Genomic DNA, 13034 nt, shown 5'->3' on the forward strand with positions numbered 1-13034 from the left:
TCCTCCTCACCAGGCGGAGCTCCCTGCGGGAACGGATTATGACTTATTCACCCTTTCTGTCTCTGGCCCTTGGTGTTTACTTAAAACATTTGATGTGTAAATTATTGCGGACATGGAGAAACAAGGTGAATGCCTGTTTAATTCTCCAGTCATGTTCGAAAGGCAAGGGGTGAATGAAACGGAGAAAGGAACTTAAACTTCTCTTCTCTTCCCTTCCAGCTGGCACTGTCAGACGCCACCTTTCTGACCTGGAAATGCCCACAGAAGCCGCTCGTGTCACCAGGTGCTGTGCTGGGAAGGCACTTTGAGTTCTGTGGCCAGGACAGTGCCAGCTGAGGACCAGAGGTGGACGGTCCCTCAGCCTCCTGAGGTATGTGATGCACTCACCTTCCCTGCAGGAGCCAGAGGTGTTCTTCTTTCTGGTTCCTCCCTGGATTATGCTGGGTAGGGACAGGAATGTGCGCCTTTGTCTTTTGGCCTCTTTGTAACGCGACCTGTTCTCCTGGGCTAGTCCATAAAGACAGTTCTCTCTCCCTCAGGGAGGAATGCGGCCTCTGAGAGTATGGAGCAACCACTCTTTTTCTTAAAAGGAAAGCCTGAGATTTTGTGAAAACCAGGGAGTCAAACCCTGGATTGGGAACAGTCTAGGGCCTATGACAAGGGCCTGCCGTCCCGAAGGAGCTCTGAAATGACCCTCTGGTGTGTCCTGGAGTGACAGTCAGCAGACAGCTATGACCCACAGGACCAACATGGCCTGGACATTTTGTATAAATAAGATTTTACTGGTGCCTGGACATGCTAATTTAGTTCAGGCATGTCTGTGGCATTGTCACACGCACGGCAGTTATGTGGATACAAAGCCCGCAATACTTACAGTTTGGTCCTCAATAGGAAATGTGTGCCAGCCCCTGGTCTGGAGCTGAGCTGTCCACATGTAGCAGCGACTCTGTGTGTGGCCATTTGAATTTTAATTCCTGGAGTGAAACAAAATGAATAATTGAGTCCTCAGCTGCACTAGCCACTTTTCAAGTACAAATAGCCATGTGGTCCGTGGCTGCACCATTGTGGACAGTGCTGGTTTGAAACCAGGAACTATCGGAGTTCGTGCGGTCTGTTACCAATTCAGAGACAGAGACTGAGTCTTTACAGGGACTTTATTCAGGTGGCTGGCAATCTGGAGACACAGGGGTTACGTTCCCAAATCATCTCAACCCCTCTCTCTGCAGCCAACCTTTTTATAAAGGGGAGAAAAGGATAGGTAGTTGATCAGATTACAGTCGAAGTTAATTGTTGGTTGGTAGTCAGAGGGTGTTCTGTCCTTGGAATGCAAAGGTTTTGCTTGCAGCCCCCTGGGGCACAAAGGGGGGGTGCTCACAGGTATTGACAGGTGTTGGGCAGATAAAATGTATTGTGCTCACTTTGTTAAGATGGCGCTGCCCATGTGGAAGCCTGTCTCCCAGGTGATATTAATGTGTGTTGGGGGTGGGCTTTGGGCAGACAGGATCCTTGTAGCCTGGGGCTTGGTTTTAGGACTAAGCCTTTCCCACCCCTTTTTGTTTGTTTGTTTGTTTGTTTGTTTTTGTGGCAGAGAGACAGAGAGAGGGACAGAGAGGAACAGACAGACAGGAAGGGAGAGAGATGAGAAACATAAATTCTTCATTGCTGTTCCTTAGTTGTTCATTGATTGATTCTCATATGTGCCTTGACCAGGGGGGCTACAGCAGACTGAGTGACCCCTTGCTCGAGCCAGCGACCTTGGGTCCAAGCTGGTGAGCCTTGCTCAAACCAGATGAGCCCGCGCTCAAGTTGGCAACCTTGGGGTCTCGAACCTGGGTCTTCCACATCCCAGTCTGACGCTCTATCCCAGGGGTCCCCAAACTACGGCCCGCGGGCCACATGCGGCCCCCTGAGGCCATTTATCCGGCCCCCGCCACACTTCCGGAAGGGGCACCTCTTTCATTGGTGGTCAGTGAGAGGAGCACATTGACCATCTCATTAGCCAAAAGCAGGCCCATAGTTCCCATTGAAATACTGGTCAGTTTGTTGATTTAAATTTACTTGTTCTTTATTTTAAATATTGTATTTGTTCCCATTTTGTTTTTTTACTTTAAAATAAGATATGTGCAGTGTGCATAGGGATTTGTTCATAGTTTTTTTTATAGTCCGGCCCTCCAGTGGTCTGAGGGACAGTGAACTGGCCCCCTGTGTAAAAAGTTTGGGGACCCCTGCTCTATCCATTGCACCACCGCCTGGTCAGGCCTTTCCCACCCTTTTTGATGAGGGGTGGTACAATCCCATCATGCCTCAGGGAAGTGACTTTGTATTAGAGACTTCCCTATTTTGTATATTGGATTAAAAGGTTTTGATTTCTGCACTATAAAGTGGGGCAGATCAGGAGCTTGCTCTCTCAGTTCCTGAGATTAGCATTAGAGGAGAGAGCAGAGAGGAGAGCAGAGAAAGGCCACATGGAGGAGGCCAGGAGAAGCAGCCAAGATGGCGGAGTGTTGAGTGAGATGCCAGTTTGTGCAGAGTTTGTGCAGGGAGAAGGAAGGAGATGGGGAACAGAGGTGAATAAGTCTGGTGAGCTAGAAACCTTTGATTCTAGGAAACTCGGATAAGTCAGTAGCTTTGTGAGCACTGAATGTGAGTGGGTTTTGGAGCCCAGTGTGTGTTTTTACTTGCCCGCCAGGTGCAAGCTAGGATTAAAGGTAATGGCCCACCAGTTTGTGGCTCTGTTTTTTCATTACCATCTGTCCGAATCCAATGCGAACCTGCACGGGCGGAGCGGCTGTGATGGTGGCCGTGGATACTGGCTTTACAACAGGTTATGTAGGCTGTTCAGGTGTCCCAGTTCCTGGAACAAAGCTTTTACTTGTGTTAACCATTATGCCCACTGACTATAACCAAAGCAACTAGTACTCAAGTGTAAGTCATGGCCACCATCCCAGCCGCCTGGCCCACGCAGATTCAGAAGTTGGGCTCCTCTGCCCCATTTTATAGTGTAGAAATCAAAACCTTTAATCCAATATACAAATAAGGAAGTCTCTGATACAAAGTCACTTATCTGAGGCATAATGAGATTCCTCATGAGAGTGCACCACCCCACATCATGCAATCAGTCAAGAGTGTGGGGAAAAACTTAGTCTTAAAACTAAGCCTTAGGCTATAACGACCCAGCCTGCTTACAGCCTGTCCCCTACACACAATGCAAACTATAAGTAAGCAAATATATGTATCATATTTACAAACTGATTTGACCAACATCAAGCTAATGTGTAAACCCTTGAGTTCCCCCTGTGAGATCGAGAACATTTTTACCTTTGCTTGGGAAAGTTGGCTTGGGAAAATGGTGATCACCCTGGGATGTCTCTATTCACTCTGCCAGTGCCACACTTAAGTCAGCGTGGGTGTAATTGCAACCATTGTGGGGAGAAGGAAGATTAGCTCGTGTGTGTGTGTGTGTGTGTGTGTGTGTGTGTGTGTGTGCGCATTCTATATGATTATTGGCAAGGACCTCTGTATGTCTACCTACCTACCTACATATCTATAAAAATAGAATTACTTTTAAAATTCCTTTGGGCAGCCGACCTATGGTCTCTGTATGTGAGTTGTGTGGAAACTAAGCCACTGGGCCTTGGGATTTATATATACAAATAAGATAGGAGCTTAAGCCCTTCCTAGCCACAGACAGACAAGCATTTGGAGCCTCCCTAAAGGTGCAGACACAATGGCCTCCCTGTCCCCAGGGGCTGAAGATAGAGGCAGGAGAGATAAGAAACAAGGAGAAGGAGAAAAATGAGCTAAAGATAAGATGCCTGGGCATCTTGGAAGAATGTGGAATGACGAGATAAAAGGTGAGGCAGGTGAGATCTGGATTACTTTCCAAGAACCAGTTGGACAGAGTCAGGATGATGACCGACCTTATCGCATCTCAGGACCAACGCACACAGCCTCCCCTGGAGCGTGTCTGGGTCCCCAGCTCCAGCAGGAGGGTGCAGGATATGTATTGAGGAATGCTAGTGTCACTCCTGCATCAACAAATCAAGTCGTTCTGAGCTCTTCTAGGTGCCAGGCACTGTTCTAGGCAGAGACAGACCCGGGGAGTTCACATTCCAGCAGAGAGGGAGAGAGGAAGAGACTGAGAGGCAGCAGGAGATACATTCCTGTGTGCGTGTCAGGCTCTGGCAGACGTGGGGCTGGGGGAGGGCAGGTGTTTGTGGAACCAGCGAGATAGCACACAGTGAGGAGTGCAGGGCGGGGAGGGTGTCGCGATGCAGGGGCTGGCAGCAGGCCGTCCCCGGAGACCCAGGCCTGTTCTGTCCCTGTGTGTGCTTTCCTGAAGAGTCACATGCATGAGCATGAGCGCTCTCTCTCTGAAGACTCAGGCGTTTCCTCCCCCAGATGCATGTTATCAGCTGGCCCAGAGGCAGGCTGGGGGCCAAGGCATTCTGGTTACACAAGAGGACATCCTGGCAATCATCAGATATGAGTGCGGGCCCCAGTGAGGGCGGGTGGGATTTCCACAGCCATAACCTCTAAGAGAAGCGGGGGTCATGTCCCTGGAAGGGAAGAGACGTGGGAGAGCCAAATATCTGAATGGCTGTGTGTGTGTGGGGGGGGGGGGGGGTAAGATTAATTTATACTGCAGGATTTTAAGGGGGAAGTCCATGCAGAATGAGTGAAATTATAGATATTTTAGTTCAGCCTGTTTTCCTTCTTTTTCATTCATTCATTCATTCATTCATTCATTCATTCATTCATTCACAAACACTCCTGAAGCTCTCTGACACCAGACCACACACTGGAGATGAAACTGCCCAAGACGAGCTGTGTCCTCAAGATGTTAATACCGTAATGGGAGAAACAGACAGAGGCGCACGTCAGTGCTGCGCACGTCAGTGCTGCGCACAGAGGCAGGGCTGGGTTTGGTGAGGCCTGCCGCTAATAGGATTCTGCTTTAAGAGAAAATAATCAAAAGTTATAAATTTCAAATAAAGTAGTCCAGGGGACCCATGGACCTGGGGTGTAGGCTCATCACGGTTGTCTACGGGGGGTTTTGCCGGCGTACCTCACATCGTGACCACCTTCTACCAAGGTCAGGGACCCGGAGGCTGCAGCCCTCGGATGTTCCGAGATCCAGCCCTGTGCACAGCGGGGCTGCAGAGCGGGCCGGAAGCAGGGACCCTGGTCTCTTCAGAACAGTCTTCCAGATGACTCTCCGCGGGCAAGCTGTGCTCTCCGCCTCTGAGCTTTGGTCTGTTGGTCCAGCGGGGCCAGCCCCATCCTCCAGGGGGAGTGGCCCCCACAGGTGGAGAGGGTCAAGAGCATGGGCCCCGGAGCAGACGAGCCTGGCTGGCTTCCCCCGGCCGCCTCTCTCCAGCTCTGCGAACTGGGGCCAATAGTTTGTGTCTGTGACTCGGTCCCCCATCCGAGAGAAAGGAGATGCTCGCGCTACCCCCCCCCCCCCCCGGCGAAGGTTCGTCAGGATCGAATGAGACGGTGACTCGTAAAGCTGGGCACGGTGCCGGGTTCACAGTAGATGCTGGCTGAGTTACGGACCGGGCAGCGATGGTACTGTGTATAGCTGAGCCACGCTGGGGTGGGACATATGGCGGGGTGCTGTGAGGGCAGGAGCAGAGCGCCCCCCACTGCCAGGTTGGGGGACAAGGAACATGTCTGCCTACAGCAGATGTTTCTTCCAAGAAAGGTGGGCATTCAGGGGCTACCTGCAGTGACCAGGCCCGGAGGCCTTGACAACACGGGAGGGCCACCAGGGGCCACCAGGGGCGTGGAAACTCCCCGTATGTTTCTAGAAGCTGAACTTATATATCACATCATTCTCAAAACCCTAATTTTTATTCTAGTCATGCCCAGCTGATAAACATTTGGGCTTTTCTCCGTAACCTCTGTACCTTGAGGGCACCTACTGTATCTATCCGCCTTTCAGGGTCAGGCCACTTATGGCAGGGGGGCAGAGCCCACGTTTCATAGCAGGATAGACCAGGTTCACCCGGACCCGGGCCTCACCCTCTCTCCTGGCCCACCCGACCCTCTGCCAACCCCAGAGTGCTCTAATAAGAGTCATATTAAGAGTGCGGACTCTCATTCAGATCACACTTGTGTGCCCTCTCGCGCCAACCATGTAAGCTCCCTGGGTCTGCAAAGCTGACAGAACAGGTGACAGTAGTGCCAACCCCATAAGGTAGTGGTGAGGGTTAAACCGTTCATATATGTAGACGTGCTTAGAACCCTGCTAGACACATAGCCATCCCTGACGCTAGAGCTTGATATATGGCATGCTGCTGGGGTGCCTGGCCACTCGCCTGGACCAGGACGACCGTGGCAGCCCCTACGGACATTCCCCGGCCAGGCAGGGTTGTGGCTGGACCAGGCCTTGTGGTTCTTACTGTGACTGGAAGCTGCACCTCAGAAATTACCATCAGGGAACTATAAACACCTGCGTGCGTACAGAGAGCGAGGTTTGTGACACACACAGGTCCTGGAGGGATGGCGTGCCCTGGGTCCCACAGTGAAGTCAGAACGAGGAGACCAGAGAGCGAGGTTTGTGACACACACGGGTCCTGGAGGGATGGCGTGCCCTGGGTCCCACAGTGAAGTCAGAACGAGGAGACCAGAGAGCGAGGTTTGTGACACACACGGGTCCTGGAGGGATGGCGTGCCCTGGGTCCCACAGTGAAGTCAGAGCGAGGAGACCAGAGAGCGAGGTTTGTGACACACACGGGTCCTGGAGGGATGGCGTGCCCTGGGTCCCACAGTGAAGTCAGAGGGAGGAGACCAGAGAGCGAGGTTTGTGACACACACGGGTCCTGGAGGGATGGCGTGCCCTGGGTCCCACAGTGAAGTCAGAACGAGGAGACCAGAGAGCGAGGTTTGTGACACACACGGGTCCTGGAGGGATGGCGTGCCTGGGTCCCACAGTGAAGTCAGGGAGAGGAGATGGGGCTTCCTCTTTCACTTTCTTGGTGAATTTAACACAGAGGAGAAGTTAACGTAGGGAAGGGAGATCGCTGGGATGGGCACTTATCTAGTTCACCAGAGCTTTCTAGAGAGGCAGCTTCATGGGTGGGGCGGCCTGGCTGTTTATCCAGTTGTGTAACGGGCAGTGTGGCTCTTCCAGATGGACGTCTCTGAAGTGGGTGCCCTGGCAATCAGAAGCTGAATGCCAGGCGCTCGCATCAGAGTCCAACCAGCTCATTGTCAGGGGCTTACACAATAAATGCACGGGCATAGAGATGTGGCTGTGGGTACAGCTATGACTGGAGGCCATGACGTCCTCTATGGCCCTGGCCGGTTGCTCAGTGGATAGAGCCTCGGACCAGCGTGCAGATGTCCTGGGTTCATCCCCGGTCAGGGCTCACGTGAGAAGCCACCACCTGCTCTCACCCCTCCCACTTCCCTCCTCTCTCGCTTCCCCTTTGCAGCCAGTGGCTCGGTTGATTCGAGCATCAGCCTCAGACAATCGGGGCACATGCAGGAGTCTGTCTATCTCCCCTCCTCTCAGTTAAAAAAAAAAAAAGATGTCTCCTCTGTTCTCCTGAGTAACACTCACGTTACATGAAGTGACAGCCCCTTCTTCTTTTCTTCCTGTTTGAGCCAGAAACTCAAGTGTCGCCTCTTCTGGGAACTCTTTCCCCACACTTGCACCCCACCCTCCCGCTGCACCCCCAGACACCCCAGTGCGCTTGGCCACACCGCCAGGCCTGCGTGGCGTCCATTTTCCCTGGGGGACTGGGGGCCTTGGTGAACAGGAGCGCACCTCACTCTTCACAGAGGCTTGTGGGAGACCCACCTGTGCCAGGCAGACCCCTGCAGGTCCAGGACCAAGGATGGACGTACGAAGACAGGCACCGTTTGTCCACTTGTCTCGGCTGCACAGAACCAGCCCCAGCCACTGGGGCGGCACCCATGATGGACAGCTGGCTGACCACTCTGCTGGGTGGACACAGGCCTGGGCCCCCTTTCTTTTTCTCTTTCTTTTTCAGCCCCTGCAGGCGTCCACATCCTCCCAGGCTTCCTGCGAGCTCCATCTCCAGCTTGTGGGGAACTGGAAATGGGGGGGTGCTCCATGTCTGAGGTCACCTTCTCCTTCCGGGTGGCTCACAGCGCAGCCTGGCAGCTCGTGGGGACGCCTGCTGTTTGTAGCTCTGCAGACCTCAGGCCAAGCAGACCGGCCACCCTCTCTGGTCTGGACGGGGCGGGGGAGGGAGGACGTGGAGAAGCAAAGCTGTCTTGTCTGACGTCCAGTGGCAGACACTGTCCTGTGTACCACGCCAGGGGCCGTGCGGGAGGAGGCACGTCACCGCATGCTCAGTGTTCTCCTTGTGAACACTGACTCAGCAGGCACTAAAAATATCCTCTGTGCTGGGGACTGGCCCTCAGAAAAAGGGAAAGACGGGAAGGCCTTTGAGGCGGGAGAGATGGATTTGCCTGTTCTGTCGGGTGACTGGAATGGATCTTGAGTCCCTGGGCTTTGAAACCACAGCAGGTGGACAGCCACTTAACCGGAGCTCCCGTGAGGGCAGGGGCCATATCCTTCCCCAGTGGGTCCCAGCACCTGGAGCAGGTTGGACTCGCCGAAGGAGGCTTTCTGGAGTGGACCTGAACAATTGTATCGTGTGAGGTGGCTGGGTGGGAGTTCCATCCGGGGCAGCACCATGGGACTTAGCCATCGCCCTGCTGCCTGTTTCCATGTGGTGCATATCAGTGTGCATCGTCCTGTGTGGAGTGTGTGCTTTTAACACTGTCCTTCATCCGAACTATGTCCTCGGGGTAACTTCCCGGGAGAGACCTCTGGCCATGTGACCAGTTGTGGCTCTGTCGTGGGACGAGGGGAGGAAGGCAGACTGGGGGACAGACCGGGAGGTGATGTTGCTGGGGCTGGGACAAGGACAGGGCCAAGACCAGGACAAGGACCAGGACAAGGACCAGGACAAGGACCAGGGCCAAGACCAGGACAAGGACCAGGACAAGGACCAGGACAAGGACCAGGACAAGGACCAGGGCAAAGACCAGGACAAGGACCAGGACAAGGACCAGGACAAGGACCAGGGCCAAGACCAGAGGCAGCGGAGACCTTGTGAGGACAAACGGGTCTGTGTTCAGTTGGGACTGGCCTCCAGGTCTAGTCGGGGAGGACCCAGGAGTGACCCTGAGGTGTAGGGGAGGGGTGGGCCAATTCGTGGGGGGACAGGCGGGCAGAGGAACCCTTCCTGGTAGGAGGACACGGGGAGAGCCCCTCCCATGCCCTTTCTTTTTCTTTCTTGGGAGTAGTAAGTATGTCTTGAAGGCAGAACGGACCTCTTGCAGCTGAGTGTAGGCTGGACCGAAACCGGGGCTCCCCTCACGTCTGTTTGTAAAGTTGGACACTGGTGATTCTCGGGAAACGTTGATTCCTCCAGCACACACAGGACCTTGAAGTTCCAGGTGCCTGCAGTATCTGTGAAAGCCACCTCTTATGGCAGTATTTCTGTCCCCTCACCACGGTGAGGGACACTGTGGGGACCATTGCATCCTGGAGTCTCGCCCAGTGAAATGCATGAGCCCACGTGGGAGCGTGACTGTGGAGGCCCGGGGAGCCCCCCGCCCTGCCCCCCACTCCCCTTCCCGTGTCCCTGGAGCCCCCTGCCCTGCCCCCCACTCCCCTTCCCGCGTCCCTGGAGCCCCCGCCCTGCCCCCCACTCCCCTTCCCGCGTCCCTGGAGCCCCCCGCCCTGCCCCCCACTCCCCTTCCCGAGTCCCTGGAGCCCCCCGCCCTGCCCCCCACTCCCCTTCCCGCGTCCCTGGAGCCCCCGCCCTGCCCCCCACTCCCCTTCCCGCATCCCTGGAGCCCCCGCCCTGCCCCCCACTCCCCTTCCCGCGTCCCTGGAGCCCCCGCCCTGCCCCCCACTCCCCTTCCCGCGTCCCTGGAGCCCCCGCCCTGCCCCCCACTCCCCTTCCCGAGTCCCTGGAGCCCCCGCCCTGCCCCCCACTCCCCTTCCCGAGTCCCTGGAGCCCCCCACTCCCCTTCCCGAGTCCCTGGAGCCCCCCGCCCTGCCCCCCACTCCCCTTCCCGCGTCCCTGGAGCCCCCGCCCTGCCCCCCACTCCCCTTCCCGAGTCCCTGGAGCCCCCGCCCTGCCCCCCACTCCCCTTCCCGAGTCCCTGGAGCCCCCCACTCCCCTTCCCGAGTCCCTGGAGCCCCCCGCCCTGCCCCCCACTCCCCTTCCTGCGTCCCTGGAGCCCCCCGCCCTGCCCCCCACTCCCCTTCCCGTGTCCCTGGAGCCCCCCGCCCTGCCCCCCACTCCCCTTCCCGAGACCCTGGAGCCCAGCAAGGGCTCGGTGACCACTCCCCTTCCTGCGTCCCTGGAGCCCCCCGCCCTGCCCCCCACTCCCCTTCCCGCCTCCCTGGAGCCCAGCAAGGGCTCGGTGGTGACCACTCCTGCAAGGCACCCTCACTTTCTCTTCCTTGTTTGCTGGTGAAGACACTGTCTTCCTTTAACCCCCTGATTGGGAACATCTGGCCTCTGGGCAGAAATCAAAGGGGGGCCCCAGAGTGCGGCCTGGTGTGCGGAACCCCTCAGTGCTCCCAAAGGCCCGCCAGTGCTCCCTCCATCGGGGCCCTCTCTCAAGGGGTGCTTCTCTGAAATGCCTCTGGTCAGGAAGCTCCCAGCAGAGACTTTACAGAGACATTTGCATTCAATTAGCTTTTGAAAATACGCAAATATGCTTAGGTTCAAAGGAAGAGAAAGATAAAAAGAGCATCTCCCCAGAGCCCTAGAAGGTGTGAGGAGTCCGGGAGGAGGGCAGGGAGGAGACGGGGAGGGCTCTTACCAACCAGCGGCTCCTTCTGCACCTGCTCCCTGTGGGGCAGGTCCTCAGTGGAATCCTCAGCTGTGCCACTCCCGACCTGTATTCCTTGATTCAGTTAACAAACATGGGTCGGGTCGGGTGCCCGCGTGCCAGGCGGGTTCACTGAGCTGGGGAGCTTCAGGAACAAAGGGCAGCCCCTTTTGGAACCCGCCTCGTCCTGGGGCACTTGTGATAGACTGCAGAGCTAGCAGATTGACCCAAGGAGTTGTGGGAAGGTGAGAAGTGCTGGGGGTGTCGTCGGGGTGACAGCTGGCCACACTGAGACTTGGAAGACGGGAGGGCGTCATCCACGTGGGTCCCTCCTTTGCCAAGCCTGCACGTGGGAGCAGGGTGCCCGGTGAAGCGGAGCTGCAGTCCGCCCGGGGAGCCCCTGCAGAGAGAGGGGCTAGCGGATGGTCGGGCAGGAGCCGGGGGGTCGGGGTCTCCTTGCCTGTGGGTCGGGGGTCTCCTTGCCTGTGGGTGACACTGCCGTCCTGACTTCGCATGGCTGATTCCCCACGCACCCCTCACTCCCCAGCCTCGCCCGCTCTGGGAAGCACTGTTGCTCCCAGCACGGGGCCTGGAGCGTCTCGGGGAGCCTGTGATACCCCACAGTGACCTCTGGCCTCGCGTTCCCAGCCTCAGATGGAACTTAATCTACCCGCCAACCTAAGCCCTTCTGAGTCTTCCTGTTCTCTGCCTGCTGGCTGGGGCTGCTGGCTGGCCCCGGCTCTCCTGGCCTCCTTCCCTGGCTCAGGAGCGCGCCTCCCCGAATGGTTGCTCTTCCGCAGGACACCTCCCTCCTGTCCCCAAGTGCACCCATCTCTCTGCTGCATCAGAATCTGCTCCCATGGGCTCTGCACCCACCCAGCACTCAGCACATTGCTGACAGTCGCCTGTCAGATTCCTGCAGTACACGCGACGCTTCGCAGGGCAAGGGCTGGGTCCCCTTGGCAAGCGGCCTGTATTCCATGAGTGTCACCTTTCCTGCCAGGTCACCCTCCCCAGCAGGAGAGAGGTACGCTGGCTGCTCTTTCCTGTCAGGGTGAGGACCACCCCCCACCACGGGGTTTGTCCCAGAAGCCTTTGCTGCCTGGCCGGCACCATGCCCCCCGAAGCTCCCGTGTCACCCGTGTGGCCCTCTGCCCGCACTGTGCCACCCGCTCCGACCTGGCAGGGTCCCTGGGTCCCTGTGCAGGCTGCCCCCAGGCCAGGAGGGCCCTTCCCCTATTTCTTCACCCAGCAAGTCGTCTGCCAGCCCTTAGGAACTCAAGTTCAGGGCCACCTCCTTGGGAGACTGTCCCTGAGGCCCCAGCTCCTTCAGCACTGCCCCGGCCCTAACTTGGTGTGTTCCCATCCCGCCGCAGTGGACCGGGAGGTTCTGCTATGCCTAAGGACTTGCGTGGCCTCGCCTCAGAGCCTCCCAATCTACAGCGGGGCAGCCAGCTTTCTCTGGGATGTGTTCTGTCTGTGGGCCAGATTTTCTCTGCGGTGGCTGCTCAGTCCTGCCGGTGTCACACAGAAGCAGCCTCCGGTGACAAAAGAGCGTGAGTGTGTCCGAGAAAACCTCAGGGACCAGCACTGTGCCTGACGTAGGGTGGGTGGCCAGGACACAGGGACGAGTGGGGAGCCTCTGAGCCTTGTGACCTGGCCCTTCCCGCTCAGCACCACATGCTGGGGACGAGCTGGGTGTGCTCGCTCGCGGGGGCCCTGGGCCACAGAGCAGTCCCCTCCTGCAGGTGCACCATTTCTGGGCAGAGGCAGGATTTGAACCCAGCAGTCTGACACTGGGGCCTTTGTTCATCACCCTGTGCCAAGCTGACGTGCAGTAAACAGGACTCAGAGCAGGAGGGGACCAGGGTGGACCAAGCTCACCACCCCACCCCTTTCCCCAGCTGACAGCATTGCACAGAGAAGTGTGGCAATTTCCTCAGGCTCACATAGCATTGGGCAGACAGACAAGACTTGCAGCTGGGTGGTGCCATTCCTAACCTGGGGCTTTCTCCACAAACCCCCCCCCCCTTTGGCTTGGGACCTATAGAAACTCGAGGGGCAAGGTCCCACCCGAACCCAGAGTTAAAACAGCCTCTTTCACCTTATTTCCTGTTAAAAGGCAGCCTCTTCTTCAGGAGGTGACAATACACGGGTGACTGTCCTGAGCCAGATCTGGAGTCCAGACTCAGAACTCA

General features: G+C 56.7%; 1 protein-coding gene across 2 annotated transcripts in view; it reads left to right on the top strand.

The window, feature by feature from the left end:
* Nucleotides 1-219: 219 nt before the first annotated feature.
* ST3GAL1 (ST3 beta-galactoside alpha-2,3-sialyltransferase 1) overlaps nucleotides 220-13034 on the top strand; it is a 51918-nt gene continuing 39103 nt past the window's right edge. Inside the window, exon 1 of one of the 2 annotated variants that reach the window (XM_066265620.1) lies at nucleotides 220-370. The gene's annotated coding sequence lies outside the window, so the exon portion shown is untranslated. The remainder of the gene's footprint in view (nucleotides 371-13034) is intronic. The other variant, XM_066265619.1, reaches the window with a different exon arrangement.

This window comes from Saccopteryx bilineata, chromosome 3 (assembly GCF_036850765.1).
Source record: "Saccopteryx bilineata isolate mSacBil1 chromosome 3, mSacBil1_pri_phased_curated, whole genome shotgun sequence".
Classification (NCBI taxonomy): domain Eukaryota; kingdom Metazoa; phylum Chordata; class Mammalia; order Chiroptera; family Emballonuridae; genus Saccopteryx; species Saccopteryx bilineata.